This window comes from Cuculus canorus, chromosome 20 (assembly GCF_017976375.1).
Source record: "Cuculus canorus isolate bCucCan1 chromosome 20, bCucCan1.pri, whole genome shotgun sequence".
In the NCBI taxonomy this organism is placed as follows: domain Eukaryota; kingdom Metazoa; phylum Chordata; class Aves; order Cuculiformes; family Cuculidae; genus Cuculus; species Cuculus canorus.
In genome coordinates, this window is record NC_071420.1 from 8,969,268 (window position 1) to 8,986,203 (window position 16,936).

At 44.2% G+C, this 16,936-nt stretch overlaps 1 long non-coding RNA gene across 1 annotated transcript in view; it reads left to right on the plus strand.

The window, feature by feature from the left end:
* The first annotated feature begins 5,787 nt into the window (after positions 1 to 5,787).
* The window catches only part of LOC128854174 (uncharacterized), a 186,647-nt gene continuing 175,498 nt past the window's right edge, over positions 5,788 to 16,936 (plus strand). The window contains exon 1 of the long non-coding RNA XR_008453129.1: positions 5,788 to 5,857. This is a non-coding gene — a long non-coding RNA (uncharacterized LOC128854174). The remainder of the gene's footprint in view (positions 5,858 to 16,936) is intronic.

Sequence of the window (16,936 nt, forward strand, 5' to 3'; positions counted from 1 at the left end):
GTCTGTCTTGCAAGACACTGTAAGAGTTCAGAATAACCCCTGAATATGTAACCAGGTCAGGATGAGCGAGTGTTGTCCTCTCCTCACCAGGGCTCCTAAGTACTGCTGACAGCCAGAGAAATGCTTGTGCTAACTGGTCTCTCTCCCATGATGTAAAAGTCAAACTCTACCTGTGACCCGAATTTTGCCCTCCCCAAATCTTGCAGCCTTCTTTGCCATCCCCAGATCTTGCAGTCACGCTTGAGCCAGCTCCCGCCTGTGCTGCAGGGAGGGGAAGAGTCTAACCGAGGCACGAAGATGCTGCAGTTCCCAGCAGCGAAGGGCACAGAGGGCACAGTGGTTTTAAATGAAGTAGAAGGGAAAAGAGAACGATGAATTATTTCCCTAAATCAGTAAAGGAATCTCAAAACTACAAAAAAAATCCCACATCATGTGTTTTATGGCAGCTGTAGAGCTCTATTGATGTATTATTGGCATAGATGCTAAAGAATCGTTTTATACAAGGGAGAAAGAAAGCCAGAGAGTAATTGAGGATTGACTACTAAATCAACATACAGAGGCTATCAAGTGCTGGGCCCAACAAAGCACAAGACAAGTGACTGCTTGCTCTTTTGTTGTTATATGCTGTAGTAGTATTTTATACCTTAGCAGTACCAGGAGGCTTCAACTAAGGTTAGAACCTGCTTGGGCTGCGTTAAGTATGAATTTGGAGGTCTTTCTCTTTGCATTCCAGGTTTTCTTTTCTGATTACCCTGACACTGCATTTCCAGCTTTCCCTTCACTAGGGAATCCTCCCTTTCTAGGAAGACTAGAGACTATTTCTTTGCTCCCAAGCCCAAATAGCTGAAGCTGTAGAGGAATCATGAAGTATCCACCTTCAGTGGCGTTAAGAGAGCTGGCAATGCTGACCTCCTTTCCTCTGTTTTAATTTCACTTTTTAGTTCAGATCTTTATTCCTTGTCTTCAGCAAACACTTTGGTTACTGAAGCTCTTGGGTATGTAGATCAGTAGGTTTTGACCTCGGTTCAAGGGAGCTACATTTTACTGGTAGGCAATAATAGATATAGAAGTAATAGTGATGGGAATATAGTTGTGGCTGCTTAAGGGTATGAGAGATGCAAGATTTACTGAAAGATTTAGTATCTTTCATTAGTTGGTCTTGAAATGGTTGGAAAAGCAGTTTTGGGCACATCAGCCTGGTGTCAATTCATTTTTTTCAGCCTAACAGCTGGATGAGAAGGATGGACATAGCCTCATCCTGGCTGTGTCCCTGTTTGCTCTGGCACTTGGGTGAAGTTCATTGCCCCTCTTCCAGGGCTCAGTTGCTCACTTGTAAAACACGTAACATAGCTGAACGTGTGCAGGAATGGTGCTTCGTCTAAGGAGTATCACCTTGAGTGGTCCTCAGCTCAAGACATGCATTGTCTTTTCTGTATTTTGCTCAGCCCTGCTCAGTGGGACAAATAGAATCATAGAATAGTTTGGGTCAGAAGTCTTTTGCTTTAAGATCATCCAGTTCCACCCCCTGCCATGGGCAGGGACCCCTCCCACTGGCTCAGGCTGCCCAAGGCCCATCCAACCTGGCCTGGAACACCTCCAGGGATGGGGCAGCCACAACTTCCCTGGGCAACCTGGGCCAGTGTCTCCCCACTCTCATAGTGAAGAAATTCTTCCTTCTGTCCAGTCTAAATCTGCCCCTCTCCAGTTTATACCCACTGCCCCTCATCCTATCCCCACAAGCCATTGTAAACAGTCCCTCTCCAGCTTTCTTGTAGCTCCTTCAGGTACTGGAAGGTCGCTATAAGGTCTCCTGTGAGCCTTCTCTTCTCCAGGCTGAATGACCCCAACTCTCTCAGCCTGGCCTCATATGGAAGGTGCTCCAGCGCTCTGATCATCTTTGTAGCCTCCTCTGGACCCGTTCCAACAGTTCCATGTCCTTCATATGTTGAGGATTCCAGAACTGGACACAGTACTCCAGATGAAGTCTCCCAAGAGAGGAACAGAGGGGCAGAATCCCCTCCCTCCCTGCTGGCCACGCTGTTTTGGATGCAGCCTAGGACACAGTTGGCCTTCTGGCCTGCAAGCGCACATTGCTGGCTCATGTCAAGCTTCTCATCAACCATCACTGTGGTTTCGAGGATCAGTGGTGTGATCTAGGCTGTGTTTTCCTAAGCCCATGTTTTGGTGTGTTCCTGGTGTAGCTGATTACTGAGGGGAGGGAGGAGCTAAAAGCTATAAGGGTTTGCACCTTCGCTCTGGCCTCTGGATTCCTCGTTCCAGCGCATTGTTTCAGTGCATCTCTTGTTCAATGTGTGTAGTTACCTGTGCAGGTGGATCTGCTGCGACGTGGATTGAGAGTTTAGCTCGTACCACGTTGAAGTCCTTTCCACACAGTGGTGGTAGAGAACGTCTGGCTGCCCTGTTCATTAATCATCCCTGCTGAAAAAAAACCCCTTTTAATTACATTATGTTCAGAATCCATAAAATATAATTAAAATATGTAAATCTATTATATCATCTAATGAGTACATTGAGACCTAAAAGTTTAAATTAGATATAAAACTGATACAGACCTGTTGGTATTGATTACTTATATTAATGAATCATTGCAGTCTTGGACAGATCTTTTTTTTCCCCCCTATCAGGTGGCAATATTTTTTTTATTTCATCCATCGGTTCTTACACTTGCGCAGTCTTTTAAAACTACTCTGGAGTAGTAATGAATAACTATGTAACTTTTTTTGCAACTAATATCCATTCTTCAGCACCATTTGTTCAAGTTCTGTACCCTTCTTTTGCACTTTCCTGGGAGGCATGGCAGATCGCGAGTGGTAGCACAAACAAACCCCTGCTGCTCCCCCCCAGCATTTTAGTTTCAGACATTACATCAGGCACATATTTTAGGATTAGTATCATTTTATGGGAGCGTGGGATGCCAGTACAATTGAGTTAGAGCACTAAAACCTGATAACATAGCAGATCTGAAAGTTACCTTAGCTTTGAGTCTTTTACACTGGGAGGAGGAAAATTTAGAAGCAAGAGTGGTAGTGGCCCTGCTCTGGGGAAGACTTCTTTAGCGCTTGCCTATAGCTTGCTTGCTGTTGTTAAACATCTGTCATGGTTGTTAAACATCTATCATGCTGTAAAGTAGCAGGTAAAAGGTTTATTTAGGATATTGTCCTATTATTGACTGCTTTTCGCTCTGCTTAAATACAGTTGGCATCAAACATTCCCCGTGTTTGTTTCATGGTGGAAGATTTTCTGAGTTAGAAAAAGAAGGATGCTTCTTGCCCTCAGAGGCCGTTTACTGGCCACCACCGGGCAGCCGTCGTGCTGGGCAGGCTCTGCAGGGTGGGTGACCGAGGACGAGGGTGGAGTGCAGCCTCCTCTTGCCCACGGAGCCACAGGCACAGATTGTAAGTATTTGAAACCAGAGCAAATGTCAAGCTGCTTGACAACAAAAGATAGCCCTTTAGCACAGCCACCTGTGCTACCCTCCACTTTCTTGATTTAGCAAGATCGTGGGCTTCAGCCTCATTTAATACCTTTTCTTTGCATCTCCTCCCTGTAGGGCAGACAAACATCTCCTCTCCCTTCACTTGCGCTGCACGGCTCGCCAGCTGCATGCCCAGACTTCCAAGGGAAATACTCAAGAGATGAGAAGTCATCAGCAGCAAAGGACCAATTTTGTGTCAGGCGGTGTGTCAGTAACAGGAGATAGAACAACTCTTTTACCTGTTTAAAACCCTGATGCCTGCTAGACAGTCAGATCCGCACTTTGAGCAAGTCTTGTATTTTCAGACACCGGGGTCATATTCTTAAAGACAGGCATTTAAATTGCATACAAAAATATGTGGGCAGAGGTACAAAGAGGCAATTACGCATATGAAATATGGAGTTGCAAACACCCACCGGGTAATTGTGCACTCACAAGCATTCAGTTGCACCTGCAATTTCCTGTTTTCCTTTTGGAATGACTTGTCTGTGCCCGGATGTGTGTCTGGCACGTTTCTTCTCTCCGCTTAAAACTGTGGCCCAAAGCACCTTGTTGCTGTTTAGCACAGATTTAAGCTTCTGATTTCAAAGCTGCTTTAATTAGTAACTCGCAGTCAGTGTGTTCTACCAATTCTTATGCCACTGGGATATTAGCAGACTTTATTGTTTCTTTCTGTCTTTGTGGAACTTCTGTAAATCTTTTCTTTGATAGCAGCTAGGGTTTCAAAGCTGCCCACTTTTGAGCCAGCGGAGACTAATAATGATCTAATTAATGAAAGATGTTTTTCTCTGCATTGCTGTATTTTATCTCTTCCCCAAAGACTTGTTGGTGCAAGCAAACCTCAGGCACCAGCTAGATCCTTTTTTTTTTTCCTCCTGTATTTGAGAAATACGCAGATACATCTGTACTTATCCTGTGTTGTTCTCACTTGAGTGTGTAAATCTTGAAAAATCTTCCCAAGTGTAATTTGGTTTTAGGAAGTAGCTTTGTTATTCCCAGAAGGTTTTTCTTCCAGCTAAGATTTGTTTCTCTAGCTCAAACCACAAAGCCACTTTAACTCTCCCTGAAAGACTTCAGCCTGTGTAAGCTACAGTGTAGGGCATGCTTATTATCCCCCAGTGGGTACTCATTGCCCCTCTCCTCCTGCTTTTTCAATTTCACTTTCTTTTTATTAATTAATGAGCTCTTTTAATTATTTATAGAAGCCTTAAAATGCATCAGGCTTGGATTCCACAGTTTCTTCCTTGCCACAGGAAGGGCACAAATTCCTTCCCAAAGGCACGACGATTGTTAGCAGCTTTAATTGACGGTGCAGTGACACATCATTATGCGCTGGGTGCAAAGCCGGGGAGTTCCTGCTGTGCACTTAGGATCAGTGAGTCTTATTTTATATCTCTTCAGGGCCAAATAGCACTGGGCAGGGCACTGACCATCCTCTTGCTTCTTTTAGGCAGGTGCAGACAAGTTTAGTGGATTACAGGTCTGTTGTCTTCTCTGCCCAGACTGTTGTGCTGCACAAACTGGCTGCGAGAGAGGCACTATAGCAGCATAGGTTTTCTCCGCTTTTCCTTCCTACCTGCTAGCTTTCTAGGTTTCTTCTTTCTTTATCACAGAGTCAACAATGGGACTGGTTTTTGTTTTGTTTTGGTTTTTTGCACCTGTTTGGCAGACCTGTTTTACATTTGCTTTGGAAGCCAACCTTTCAGTCCATCTTTGCTATCACCAACCCTTTCCCTGTCCAGCCTTGTCTCAGAACTGTCAAATTAGCCTCTAAAGTGTTCAGTCTGATCCTGTCTAAACACAGAGACACTGGATACTGTGGGAGAAGGCACAGGGAGCATGACAGAGCAGAAGAGAAGGGAGCACTTCAGTGTCAGAGATTCAAGCTGGCAGGCAAGTTGTGTCACTTTGTGGTGCTTTATGACCTTGAGACACTGTCTCAATAAATCATGCCAGGTAATTAAAAACGTAATTTCGAACTCAACTAGCATGTCAGAACACTGAGTACACACGGGTGATGCCTTTCTGTTTTCCTTCCCCCTCTCCCCCCATGATGCTGGGCTCCAATGGAGTGAAAACCACCTACTGAAGGCAAAAACTCAAACACAATTAATGGTTTGCTGCCAGCCACTTCAATGCAGGGGAGTTGATCTGGCCCAGCGAGCGATCTGCAGGTGCCCTAGAGCCTCCTGCTGCACGCTGAATGGCCTCCTCTGACACTGCAAGCAAAACCACAGGTTCCCCTGCAGCATAAATATTTCCTTACTGGTTTAAATAGAAAGCAGATGTGTCTCGTTTAGCTGCGACCCTGAACACTGCGACTCTGAACACTGCGACTTGGAGCGAGGCAAGAAAATGATGGTAAGATGTAGCGCACGATAGAAAAAGGAATGAAGGCAATGATAGAATTCAGACAGAGATTGCCAAGTTAGGGACATCATTTACCTGTTTGTTAGATTCTTAGAAAATAGATTTTCATGGGTGATAACAGGCAAAGAACTGCCAGGTTTTGGATACCCATTTGTTCCCATCCTCTGGCCCAGCACAAAGTGAGGCACAGCTGAGCTTCCTTGTCTACATGTGGGAGTTCCCACTGCCCATGTTGGTCTTTTTAGCAGTGTTAGAGTAGTGAGATCAGGGTGTGAAAATGAGAAAAGGGGCTCGCTGCCCTAAAGAGGAAGATTCTCAGTAAGAAGGGCAGAATGAAGAAGGGTAATTAAGAGCTGCTTCAGTAGACACTGGGGTGTAAGGGAGTGAATTAACCCAGGAAAGAGCTGGACCACACTTGTGTTTCTGGCAGGTTTGGTCCACACCACCCTTGTACTGCTAAAGAAAAAACAAGTGCGGGAACAGAATGACCCAGATGTTGGATCTCTGGCTTGGTCTCGAGCTGTTTGGTGCACAAGAAGCTCATAGCAGCAGGCTGTCTGATCCCTGGGGAAGGCTGGCACAGAGCACGCTTGCCAGCGGAGATACCAGATCTGGGAGAGCAGCTCCTCGTAGTCAGGACATGGCTGTGTACATCCATGCAAGACTAGTGGAGAAATTAAAGCAAAAGAAGTTGTTTTCCTCAGTGGGCAGTGCCTGATGAATGAAGGTCCTTCTGTATTTCTCTTGCACTTGTCTGGAAGGGGAAAAGAGTACAGAATGTAGTTCTCTCTCTGGGTATCTCTCCTGTGGCAACTCTTGGATTGGTTACTTGCAGAAGGTCTCAGTGGCTTTCTTTTGCAAACAAGGCAAGCCTGGGAGGATATCCTTACCTTTCGTTAAGCCACCAGCTGTTTCCGTATTGTCCCCCATCCCTGCCATTCCATGGAGCTTATTCCTCCTGGTCGTCACCCTGCTGGCAGTTAATCGCCTGAGCACAAAACCAATCATACAACAAAAAAAAAAAACCCAAGGAGCTAATTAATTTTTAATTTGTGTCATTTAAAAATCCATTGCATCTTCTTGCAGTTGGATTCTAAAGTGTGTCATTTCCTCAGGCAGGGGGGCAGCTTTTCCTGGTTTGGGGCAGAAGACTCAACTCTCTTAGCATGCTGGGTAAAACCTGGTGCAGCCCATCTGAATCAGATTAAGTTTGACTTAGTTCTTTTTACCTCTTTTTTTTTTTTTCAGCAAAATCTTTGGTACTTCATTTATTAAAACACAAACTTGACTTCATGCTGTAATTGCCCAGCTTGACAATAATAAATCTTATAAGCAGGTTTGCTGTTTGCATGCTTGAAGTAACGATTTACATTCATTCACACGAAACTTTAGGGCTGTAGTTTGTTTGCAAAGCTCTGTTTGGAAGTCAGTGCAACAAGCTGAGGAAGCGTAGTGTTCCCCTTCAGTGCCTGTCCCAGCGGGAGAACCACCCGCCAGCAAACAGGGTTGCCTTTTCAGCTGGGGAGCAGAGGTCTGTGCTGCACGACTGGGCTCGGTGGGAGGCAGCAGGCGTTACATGAACCCTCCAGCAAAGGTTGTGGTACATTTTTCTTTGTACTGTTCTCTAACGATAAATGTCACAAGCATTTGCAGTTTGAGATAGTATTTCTCGTACCTGGTTGATGATCAACGAGTTGTTAATTTGGAAAGTTAAAGCAGAATCTATTTAGTAGGCGTTGCAAGCAGATAATTGCCTGCGTGGTTTGAAGCAAAATGGGCCTCTTATTTTGGATGGGTCACAGACCAGCGAAGTGCACCAGGATAGCAACGGAACGTACTTTTTCAGCTTCATGCAGATATGACAATTAGGCTATAGCTATACTACTTTTCTTGGCTGTGTCTGAGTGTAGTTGTCTGCACTACACAGCCTGGGGTGTTATGTCAATAATTCCTGGAGTACTGGGCTTGAATTCCAGCCCGTTCCCACTGCTGGACTCTGGTTTCCCTGCCAGCTGATACAGCTTGCTTGGCTTTGGGGATATCTAGACAACAGGGAGCCTGGAGCTACCATGCTCATATAAACATCTTTATAGCACCTGGCTGTGACACAAGCGGAATACGTGTGGAAAGAGATCTCAGTAAGGACTGGCTGCTCAGCCTAGCTTGGGGAGAAAGAAGAAATGCCTGTGCTGGGCCACTAGGAGCAAGAAACACTTGTTCCAGGGGGTCAGAACTACCTTCTAAATTTGGAACTTGCTATTTCAGCTGGTTCTGCCCATTCGGAGACCTTGCTGTCTGCTGAGCCTTAACTAGAAGATAGGGGAGCCTGAAAGGGAGCAGACACGGGGCCACAGGAGTACTGAGGACACACCAGATTCATTCCTCTCTGCTGCTGTGACCAAATGAGCTGTAGATCTGTCCCTTGGGTTTCTTTCTGCTTACTACAAAGGTATAACAATCACGGTGCAGAGAATGACGCTCGCAAACAGAGGCTCCATTCACAAATTCCTGGCAGTTCCCAGTGGCACAGCAGGACAGCTAATCCACCATTGTGCCTGATAACCAGCAGCAAACCCCTGACTGTCTGCTACGGCGTGGTGAGATCATTAGGGATGCGCTTCAAGTGTTCATAAGCACGGAGCCACCGCTGTGGGGAAGCCTTGAGCCTGAGAGCTGCAAATCTGTTACCGTATGTGCCTGGTGGCTCTCACCCTCTCTTACTGCTGTGTCCATAATGCTAGGTGTGAAAAACTAGCAAGACTCCCTTCATGCAAACGGTGGGAGGAGGTCTACCCCTCATTTATGCAATATGAGGAGCAAAGGCAGAGTGTCAGATTGTCAACAGGACAAGGTTTGCTTGTGCATTCCTGCCTGACTCAATGCATGTCACTGATGTCACAGATTTATATCAGAGAGGGTTTGATCTGTTTGGGTTTGCATTATAGGTCAGACAGGTCCTCTAGTTGTACTTCCAAGGTGAAATGCTGAGTGGCTTATCTCTGGATCTTATTGATTCTACGTTCTTTGGACAATTTGTACATAGTGCTGATTCAGGCCAGTGAAGGCCTGGGGGTGGGAGGTGCTCCAGACAAATCGCTGTTTGGCTCTTTGCTGTCAAAATCCTGGCCAAACACATGCTGGACTCAGCGAAAGGCAGAGGGCTTTGCTGGCTGTTCCCCAGCCTTGCCTGGAGGTGGCCAACCCTGGAGCAACGCTTTACAGCTGATGTCTTTTGTTGAGGAAGAGAGGATATTTGTTTAAAGAGGAGCAACCGTGATAATACTTCAAAGTCGAGTAATTCATTTCAGTGGGGTACAGGAATACGACAGTGACAGCATCAATGTGAGGCTCCCACAGCAATAGGTCTCAAAATCTGAGCAGCTGACATTCGTCCCCTGGGCACTGAAAGGAGGGATTTCCCAAACCCAACCTCCTCCACCGTATTTTCCTCTCCCATCTGCAGACCCCAAAGATGCTGTTTATGTTTCCTGCAGAGCTTTAGTTATCACTCAGATGGAAAAGAGAATAATAATTGTGCTTCACTGAGCCAAGGGAGAAAGGAAAATATGAGATATTCAGAAATATAAAATGCAAATATTGGCTTGCCCCATCCCCCCCAACATTGGTTATTATTGAAAAAATCAAGAAAGTTTGAAATGCACTTTGCACACAGACTCAGAATAAATAACACTACTTTGCATTTCATCAGCCTTATTTTCCCCATGGGTTCACTGTCATCTCTCATTTAGGCACCACAGGGATGATCAACTTCAGAAAGACGTTGAGATGAAAGGCGCCAAAGTATAAGTGGGTAAAAAAATTTCTGGTGCTCAAGAGCAATCCAGAAAACTTTCCACTCCACAGGTGCACAAACACTGGGGGATTGAGTCAGTCTTTTTCTTTTAAAGGAAAACTTTTTCAATAGTATAAAGATTTTATGGAGTCGCATTTTGCTTTTAAAGTGTTTACTGCCAGTACATGGTATTGTCTGTGTCACTTTGGTGATCACTGTGAAACTGGGAATTCCTGTGCACTGGAGGAGTGGATGCAGGCAATCTATTAATAATTGGGGGTTTTTTTCAAAGTGTATTTAATACTGTGTAATAATTACAGCTGTTATCAACAAGAAAAAAAAGGTAAAGATAATGGCGTTCAGATTAGAAGGATATTTCTGTGGCTGTGGTTTCTCAGATAGGGCTCAGATCTGTGTTCACCTCCCATGTTCCTGTTTGACCCCGGGCAAGTCTAACTCTGGTGCCCCAGTTTCCCAGTTGCTAAAATAGGGTTGAAATATCCTTTTCTCTCAAGTATTGTCTGCAATGACCAACTGGACGCTGAACTTCAGGGTGGTGTTTCCCACCTTAGGATGCATTTTGCAAGTCCTGCCTTGGGAGGAGGAGAAAAGGACTGACCTAAGGGTAGGGCAACAGGAGAGGTGGAAACGTGGAAGCAAGTGTAGCCTGAAAGCCAAACCAGTGACTTCCATAAATGAGCCAGGACCTGCTGACCACAGAAGGCAGTGACTGATGTGTGGATGTGCTGTGCACGACGATAACCCTTGAGGAGGCAACTGGCTCACTCACAGACATGGAGCTCAAGGAAGCCTCGACTTTGAATGAGGCTTACAAGAGAAAATACAAAGACTAATAATACTAGACAAGCGATTAAAAATACCTTGACAGCAACAAAAAAGGAATAAGGCAAGATCAATTCATATCTTTTCAGTACAGTCTGGTACACGTCGATGTGCACAGAATAATTTTGGGAAAGGTGAAGCAATATTCCAACAGCTAAATATCTCCACTTTTATTTGTTTTATATGCAGTGATGTTCCAAAAGGGGATTCGTACGAGACATCAGAGTAATATAGCAGAGCTAATCCACACATGGTTCAGTAGAAGGTCACTATACTGCAGCCTCCAAAGGAGACTTATATACCTCAGTATACATGCATTTTTCTTCCTATTTGGCTCTGTGTTTATTCTTTTGTAGGTCGCTATGAGGTGCCTTTGGAAACTTCGAGGTGCAGAGAATTACTCTGCCTGCAACTAGCAGGTTTTTATATAGTATAACTTCCTTCTGTATTGAAATGGCTTAGGAGCAGCTTTCAGACACCCATCACGTGTAATGCTTTCAAATATATTATGCAGGCTGTGTTTTGCGTCCACTTTTATAGCTATAGATGGTGCTTAGTCAGGTAATTTGCACAAGGTCACAAAGTTAAGTGGCTAAGTGAATATCTTCAAACCAGCATCCTTATTAGTTCCCAGCCCTGCCTTAAACACGTATGGCCAAAAAGGGTCAGGTTTTCCCAATGGCGAGGAGTTCAGGGGAGCTGCACCCTTTCAGGCCGCCTGGGCTCAGCCTCCAGCACTGCTGAGACGCCCAGTCTTGGCCAAAGCCAAGCAGAAACCCTTGGTTCTCCGGAGCGCTGCACGTCAGGCTCTTAAGATCTCATAAAACTGCTTTTAAGGCGTTCTCTACAGGGTTGTCTGTTTAAATGTTTAATTTAGGGACTAGCTAAGAATAATTTAGCAGCTGATTAAGAGAGATGCCAGTTCTGCTGTTCCAAGATTGATAATCCATAATGTACATGTCATTGCTATTGTGGCAGTGTTATGTTTTAGGTATGAAGTAGCAGCAGCATTTTCTAGAAAGCTGGGACTATCTGTCACCTTGATTATGTCAGCCTAATGATAAAAGTAAATACTATTTTAAGGACCTTGCTGGTGACTGTCTCAATGTCAGAATGAAACTGTCTTATGCTAAAGACGTTCCAGGGAAGTATAAGTTGTAGCCTTAATGGAAAATAACTCTGAGGTAGAGGGGAAGACATCAAGAAGAGAGCATCAGACTGATTTTCTAGCCACTAAAAATAATTGTTGCCCTGCTGTTCACCTGGAGGAGCCAGTTCCATTGCGGAAGCACAGGGGGAATTATGAGATGTGCTGGTTACCATTAACATAGCATAAAACAGAACTGTGCTTCATTTCTGGAGCAGTTTCCCCTGTGTGTGATCAAGGTGTGATGCAAGCAGAGCGTACTCAGACTAGGAACTTTATTTCCTGACCCTGACATGACTCAGGGTTACAGAAGCAAACGCCCTCTCTCATCAAATGTCACCCATATCTATTGGCCCCAGGGGTTCTGTTCTGTATCTTTTCACAAACATCTCTTTGATTACGATAGCGCTATTTACAAGGTTATTCTTCTCGTGATGTTCTCCCCTGTATCAGGTAAGGTCTTTCTCCTCAAAGGTCCTGAGGTCTGAGCTTTCATATTTTAGAAGCTCTCACTCTTTCTCCTCTACTCTCTGAACAACCACTTCTGATCAGTCATTTGAAATCACTGATTTCAAATCTCATTCTGCTACTTGTGCCCATTACGATAATACTTCAAAGAGCCCCTGGGTCTTGCAGAATGCAAGACATGAGTTTCAGTATCTTTTTCCCAATTTTTATTGGGTAAACTGAGATATAGAGAAACTTGCTTAAGATATTAACGGGCATCTGTGGTATGGACACCTTCTAGGAGACTTGAAATATCCAGGTGCCTTTCTGATCAGCTCTCCAGTCAGTACCAGTTATAAAAATTCTGGGCTGGATGGGGAGAGGAAGGCCAGATACAGAGATATACCAGATACAAATAAGATCCCTGTTATTTCTGCAAACTAAGGGAAATACTGGGAAAATACTGAGCAGTCCAAAATTACTACAACATGGTCATCTTCAGACTTTATTGCTCTCTACAACTGTCTGAAAGGAGGTTGTAGTGAGGTGGGTGATGGTCTTTTCTCCCAAGTAATAAGTCATAGGACAATAGGAAATGGCCTCAAGTTGCAGCAGGGGAGGTTTAGATTGGATATTAGGAAAAATTTCTTTGCTGAAAGAGTAGTAAAATATTGGCACAGGCTGCCCAGAGCAGTGGTGGAGTCACCGTCTCTGGCGGAGCTCGAAGACCGTGTGGATGTGGCACCTCAGTGCATGGTTTAGTAGGCACAGTGGTATTGAGCTGATGGTTGGACTGGATGATCTTAGAGGTCTTTTCCAACCTTATTGGTTTAATGCGAACTAAATGTACAAATTCCCTTTGAAGACCACACAGAAAAAATGGATAGTTTTAAGGCACGATTCTCTTCTAAAGTGGGTCTCTCAAAGCAGGCCAGATATGCTGCCCTGGGAGCGTGTGTACTTCTGGTTTGGCTGAAAACAGGGTGGATGTCAACATTCACACAGGAGCTCGTGTTAGAGGAGAGGTCCTCCCTCTCTCCTGGTCTGCAGGGAGGGTCGGTGTTGTCCGTAGGCACAGATCGTAGAACTGGAAGCAGGGCTCACTGCCCTGTCCCTTGTGCCCTTAGTCTTCTACAAAGATACAGCAGCAAACAATTACTGGAACTCGAACAGCTGGGAATAAAATACAGAGCTAAATCTTTTTCATTTAGCCAAGTATCTGATTTGAAAACAAACAAATGGTTTCTTTAAAACAAAATCAGTACAGGAATTTATTTGCAAAATTCTTGGAGTGGAGCAGAAGCCGCATAAAAGCTTTGAGGCTGTGGACCTAGTCAAGGGTATGTTGTGTTTAGCAGATGTGAATAGATAAATGACAGAGAGGATATAAGGGAAGGGAAAAATACATTTCCATGGTTGGGAAGATAACACATGGTTATATCTGGGATGTTTCACTGACTTCTTTTCCAGACGTGACATTGAGCACATTAGCAAAGGATGGGTCACGTTTACTGATTACTGCATTAGCCCAATATAGAACAATATTGTATTCCTTCCGTCAGTGGCCCCTCGCAGACCAAACCAGCGCAGGTTATAGAGCAAAACCTGTGCTGTAGCTGGGCTGTGATTTGGATGTGTTCAGAGGAACGCTGTCACCTCATCTGAAGTGCCACCATTTGGACATTTCCTGTTGTTGTTTGCAGAGTTGTTATTATTGATTATTACTTTGGGAATATCCCATGGGCCGTGGCACAGGCCAGGCCTCCGCAGTGCTAGGTGTTGTACGAACACGGATGAAAAGGTTGTGCCAGTTGTGCCAGTTGTTTTGAGGTTGCAGCTTGCATTGTGGTTTGGTTAATAATGTATTTGGGGTAACAAACTTTTTAACCACATCAAAAGTATTTCCTGTCACTGGGAAGCACTGTTTCTAAGGAAAACTCTTATCCAAAGCAATGGGAAAGGCAGCATGCCTTTGCAAAAATCAAGCCTAAGGCCATCGTTTTGAAGTGGTCTAAGCTGGTAGAGCAGTGATCTTCCATCTGACCTGCAATTTTGGCACTGAGTATTTGACCTTGGAAAACTAATGGCTGAGTATCCAAAGTGAAAAGAAGTTTTTGTAATGAGGAGCATATGAAAAATTACCAACCCTTTGCTCACAGTGTTCTGCCCAGACTCCCCCCCCATACTTAGAAATACTTGACATCCTCTTCAGATAGACATCAGTTTTTGATAAGATTCCAGGCACGCGCCAGGTCAGCTGACAAATGCAGCCCCTTCTGGCTGCTAACCGACTCGGCAGGTGACCAGGAACTTTTCATTTGCTCGGAGAAAGCCTCTGTCCTCCTTTTCAGGAAAATTCCTTCCACGAGAGGTGATTATATTTATTAGTGGAAGATGTATTGGACTCAGACTGGTGTCACATTGTTAGAAGAAAGTGAAGGGTGTGTGAGGATGAATTCAGGTGCTTTTTTGTTTCTTTCTGATAGAATCTGCCTTTGCAATTAGGGAATTAGATTCTCTCTCCTCCAAAGTTTATTTATGGATCTGTGGGACAAGAACAGAGTCTGCTGCTGGACGCGCGATGCAACCTGAGAACACCAGATGTTAGAGAGTGCTTGTATTCTGAGTTGTATTTTTCTCTCCCGCTTAGTGCTGTGCACATTTTAACTCAATTGTAGCAATTCACACATTTTCAAAATACAGTTTGTCATAACCAAGGAATTAAGTCCTATCAAGAGAAGTACAAACAGAAGGGAACTCAGCTCTGGGTTCACTCATGATCATAAACACTTCACACTTCCCTGGGCTCTCAGATATAAACGTAGTGCGAATCTTCTGCTTGTTGCTGACACGTCGGCAATTGTATCGTGGAACTGAGCAGATGCTCTTTGATCGTGGTCTTTAACTGTAGTATTTCAATGTAAAAAAAAGAAGTAAGGATGAATCCATGGCTCTAAGTAAGGAGGGAACACGGAGAGGTGCTGGCACTTGCAGTGGGTTAGATCCTTCCCACGTTAGCATTCATTTGCCATCACGTGTCTGTAGTGATACTGAGACTACTGAGTTGGAAGGAAGTCTCACATGTATATGGTAGATAAAATCCATAATTCAAGAGAAATGTGAGTATCTGGATCTATCAGCAGGACACTTAGTTCACTACTACTTCAGATATTTTGTTGTTAACGGGGGCCAATTGATTGAGAAAGGAAGTGCTTCTGAGAAAGGAAGCACGTTGAGAACTGATACTGAATACAAATTGAAGTCCCTGTTTCTTAGGTGTCCACTTGCTTTCATTTTTAAGAAGGAACAAGTACGAGTGAGAGAATTTATATTAAAATTTATATTTAAGATTATTAAAGTGTACTTCACAGGCTGCAGATATTAATATCTAGACCATGGTAGCAGATATCTCCCAGCAGGGAGTGATGTTTGAACCATGAAATGTCAGTGTGCAGTTGTAGGAAGAATGAACTCAGGGCTTTGCAGATCTGTATTGGAAAGTTTAAGTTCTTACTTGTGAATAAATATAAAATATTAATTATTGAAGGATATTTTTGCGGAGATGTAGTCTAACAGTGTATGGTTGTAGAGCAGCTGCCACATGCCGTCAGAGGAAACACGATTATAAAGGAATTGTGGTAGGTAAAGAAGAAATACATCTAATATATTTTGAAATAAAAATAAATCCTTGGAAATTAGATACGGCTGTCAATACTCTGAGAAAATCGCTAACCAAATTAATGCCATGATAAGTATATTTGTTGTGGGTTTAGTGGATTTTACTAGGGAGGCATGCCTAAGAATTTGTAAACACTATTTATTAAATCTGATGGAGGGGAAAATTTAACCATATGGTGGCAAAGCATGGAGTGAGCATGCTCTGGCTTGCAAAGTAGTTCATTATCAAACTTATTGCTCTTCCAAAACACATTCGCCTCCAAGACTGACCTTGGGGAGAAAGTAGTTCCTCTCATAGATGGCTTGATAGAGTTAGAAAACAGGTCAATAGCTAAGATTGAAAAGGAGGTGATAATCGAAGGTACGTTGTTGGGAAGCAGGCGGCGAGGGGAGGTGGTGCGCAGCCCTGGCCAGGTCCACTCCATGGTCCTTGCTCAGCGTGGCACTCTGGGTGCCTGGTGTGGGCTGTACGTGAAGTGGGGTGAGATAATGAGTATTAGCTTTATCCAGATGGTCAATATAGCACGACTGTGTGTGCTGGCTCATGGGTGTTGCTGGTCAGATGTCCTGAAGAGGGAGGGTCGATTGGAGTGAACTGAAGAAGCTTCATCTCTACTCTGTGGGCCGTCGGGAGAATTCCTTGGCTTGAGCCAATCCAGCAAGGAAGTGCTTGAAATCAGATATCCAATCTTCTAGGTTACCTTATCAAGACAAGGAGCTTCTAATTTTTTTCCAGCTGCTTTTCACCTTCACCATAAGCCTGTCCTGGCATTTTCTCTTTTTGCATTTACAAAAGCCTGCATTATTTTCCTTTGGATTCCATGGCTATGTGCAGCACTAAGAAGTGTGTGTGGCCTTTCTATGGATACAAAAGGAAGAAAGGGAAAAAGAATGCAGTGGGGAAGCTTCCCTCAAGATGTGCACATACATACATGTGTTGCTACTGCTTCACACTTGTGCTTCTCCAGGATTCAGCTTCTGCTTCACCTCCTTTCTAATGTTTTATTTGACCTCCATTTAACTTTCCTCTTTAACCATCTGCTTGTTTTGTGACTCTTCACTTCTTGTCCTCAGTACCCCCTTCAGCAGTCACTGCTCTTTATTAAACCTTCCTTCTTCCTGCACCACAGCCTCATTCCTTTCCAAAAGCAAAGAGCTCCAT